This window comes from Plasmodium gaboni, assembly GCF_001602025.1.
Source record: "Plasmodium gaboni strain SY75 chromosome Unknown, whole genome shotgun sequence".
Lineage (NCBI taxonomy): Eukaryota > Apicomplexa > Aconoidasida > Haemosporida > Plasmodiidae > Plasmodium > Plasmodium gaboni.
In genome coordinates this window covers 806-4,808 of record NW_017385238.1, presented here as the reverse complement: position 1 = coordinate 4,808, position 4,003 = coordinate 806, and the positions used below count along the sequence as shown (strand labels likewise).

Sequence of the window (4,003 nt, the reverse complement as noted above, 5' to 3'; positions counted from 1 at the left end):
ATTAAACATTGGTTCTGTATGTTTTTTAAGATATTGTTTTTGACATTTTAAAAAATTACAAATTTATTAATTTCATATATTACTTTTATATTGTTTTATTATATTTTTTATTTTATTTTTTTTGTGTTTTTTTTGAATATATTAATATATATGAACAAGGCTGAACATAATATATATAAACATTTTGAAGGTGTTAAAATATAAATTGTAAAGTATATTAATATCTTGTCATATTATTAAATATGAAAATTGTATTGTTATGATAAAATTATATTATAATACAAGCGTCACTGTTAACGAAATATAAATATAAAATTAATTGTTAATATTAGTGTTAATATGAATATTATTTGGAGTGTTATTATATTTTTTTTCTTTATTCTTTTTCATTGTTCGTTAAAAATTTATTGTATATTAAAAAATTAGATAAGTAAAAGATTTTTTAATAGAATTATATAAATGTACACACATAGAAAGATATAAACATAAGAAAAATATGTTATACACATTACACACACACATAAAAAAAAAAAAAAAAAGAAAAAAAAAAGAAAGAAATAAGCGAATAAATATATAAATATAAACAATCACGTAAACATATTAATATATGATTTTGTTATTTTATTTATTTTTTATATTAATATGTGGATTAAAGAAAAGGTTTAATATATATATATATATTATATATATATATATTTCATATAATAAATCATATATAAGGAGATGAATATAAAGTTTTGAAAAACATTTAAACAAAAGCTTTAAAAATGAAGATAATATAATTAAAGAAATAATATATTAAAAAAAATAAGGTGTTTTACGTACTGGTATTTATAGCATACATATAAATATATATATATATATATATACATACATACATATATAAATAAATAAATATATATATATTTGTGAAATTATTACCAAGAATGTTTATATATAAACAATCTTTTTGTTTGTTGTATAATACTCACCATTTTATTGTACATCATAATTATTGTATTATTAAATATAACATGAGAAATATTCATATTTAATCTTTTATTTATAGCAACATTTTGTTACATAAACAAGTTACAATGTTTTATATATTTTTTTGTATTATTTAGTGTTGTATTTCTTATATATATGAAAAAATTTATGTAGATTTTTTTTTTGTTTAAGGGGATGACATATAAAAATTTATATGTTCGTATATTTATATGTTCATATATTTATATATTTATAAAATTTGAATGTGATTAATTGTATTTTTAAAAAGGTGGGAAATATTTAAGAGATACATATAATGTGTTATATATTAAAATAAATATGTCAAGTTGAAGAATACGAATAAAGAAAGAAAAAAAAAAAAAAAAAAAAAAAATTAAATATTGAACATTAAAAAATATATATATTGAATGAACAATTTAAATATAAATAAATAATATTTATATGTATTTTCCAAGAATATGATGTTTAAGTTTATATATGAAAAGAGAAATGAATTAATATATTAATTGTTAATGTTATATATTCTATATATAATTAATTATATTCCCCCATTTTAAATTTTATTATTATTATATATAAAATTGTAAATATAAATAAATATATATATATATATATATATATATATTAAATATAACGGAAGGCATTCTTAATTTGTGTGCGTACATATAGCTCATCATATATTTATTAAGTTTGATTAATACATATATATTGAACATAAAAAAAAATTGAAATTTTTTTAAATTTAGAAAAAAAAAAATAAGAATTTAAATAAATGAACAAAATTGGGACAATATCACCTCTTCGAAGGAAGGGATTGAGTTATCAAAATTATGAAGCGAGGAAAATTTATAAAAAGTCAATAATAAACATATGAACATATATTTTATCAAGTAATTATTTAAGAAAATATATTATGTGTAAATTTATTATTTTTTTTAATTCTTTTTGAATTTATTAAAATGTTAAATAATAAATGATTATATATATATATATATGATTAAATTAACTAGATAGGAGAATGGTCTATGAAAAAAAATTAAAGATGAAATTTTTTTTTTTTTTTTTCCGTATTTTAACATGATAACAATATTATATTGTATTATATATATAGAATAAATTTTTATTCTTATGTATATATACAAAATAATATATTTATTAAAAATAAATTTAATTTATTTTATGTCTTGATTTTGTTCCCTTCCTTCGTTTTAAGATATATGCCTATATATATATATATATATATATATATATATATATATATATATTATTTAAAGGAACGTTTGATACTACATTATCGAAGGTATTATTATAATTTTATATATAATAAGTAGATATATTGTAGTAGTAGAATTGTTAATATATTATATAAAGAAATTATTATAATTATACTTTCTACATTTAATAAGCTAGTAATTTTTCAATTTTTTACATTTTAATTTTATTTAATAAACAAGAAAAAAAAATATATTATAATAATATATACACTAATAAATTATAATATATATATATATATATATATATATATGTGAGGTGGTATGTGTACGTATATATATATATATATATAATAATTTATTAGTGTATATATTATTATAATACATTTGTTTTTTTTTTATAAGACTTGTTTTGTTTGACTTAATGTTAATTTATAAACACACATAATCTTAACGATGGATGTCTTGGTTCCTACAGCGATGAAGGCCGCAATTAAATGCGATATTCTGTATGTATTATATACAACATTTGAATAAATGCTGAATGTAGAATTACAATACTGTATAATTTTTTTTACGAAAGAAATGCTTATAACAGTACTCCTAAATTATCACATTAAAAAATTATATATATATATATATATATATATATATATATGTATATATAATGAACCGGTGTTTTCGTTTTACTTATCTATGTGATGACATTTTACCCTCTGTAAGTATATATTTTTATAATTGTACTATGGAGGGAGAAAAGCAACGTGTTAATTAATTTTACCTTAGGCCTCATAGTCTCACGATTATGACGTTACATAGTACTAGACACTTTTGACGTTCCCGATTTTTATTGAGTTCGTATTAGTGTTTAAGAGGTAGCATAATAAATGGTTATAGGTTTTAAGACTTAATAAGAGTCGAAATAAAAAAATCCCTGTTTATAGAAAAAGAAGCAGGGTTTATGCTTGCACATATATACGTTTGGTATATATGTGTCTCGGTACTCTCTGAGGGTTTTATATATTGTTCTAATATAAAATGATTTCACGCTTTTGGGCTATGCATATAAAAAAACAGTATTAATTATATATATTTTTATGTATTTTAATATTTGTTTTTTTTATGTATAGTTAAAAGAGTAGCTGTAACGGGGAATAAATATGCTTTGACATACCTTCTACATGTGAAAAACTTTTCGCTAGATTGTGTACATCATAGATCCGAATAATTTGTTCGTAGCCTCTTCCTTTTCTTTTAAAGAACTGGATTATGTGCTACTAGTAGAACTTAGGAAGACATCTTAATTTTATATTAGTACAAATGTAACCATATTTGAATGTTAACACTTTGTCTTATAAAATTAGGAATTTGGTTTGAATGAGAGACTTTATTGAAACGACCTGCACACATATGTATTTATGTGTGTATATGTTTATATGTGTATATATATTTATGTATACATTCTATATAGTAAGGTTATATGAGTGGCCACACATTTATATATCGCATATATAACATACAGGTTGTTACTACATGATATTTTGTTTATGCTTTTTCATTCCCCCTGTTTATTTTTTACGACCTGGGGAATTCATGAAGTCTTTTTGTTTATTCCATGGAATAGAGGAGCAAATGGAGTCACAACTGAAAAAAAAAACTTGCACACATATATACTATATGTATGTATATATGTATGTATATATGTATGTACATATGTATGTATATATTTGTATTTATGTGTCAAGTGTTGTGCGTGAATCTATTGAGAGGGACGATAATATAATGTCAATGTTCTTTCTGTG

The 4,003-nt window shown here is 19.4% G+C and overlaps 1 non-coding gene across 1 annotated transcript; it reads left to right on the top strand.

Annotated features, from left to right (window-relative positions):
• Nucleotides 1–2,593: 2,593 nt before the first annotated feature.
• Nucleotides 2,594–2,760, top strand: PGSY75_0006400. The gene has a single exon (XR_001974496.1). It is a non-coding gene; the product is annotated as a 5.8S ribosomal RNA (ribosomal RNA).
• Nucleotides 2,761–4,003: the final 1,243 nt, after the last annotated feature.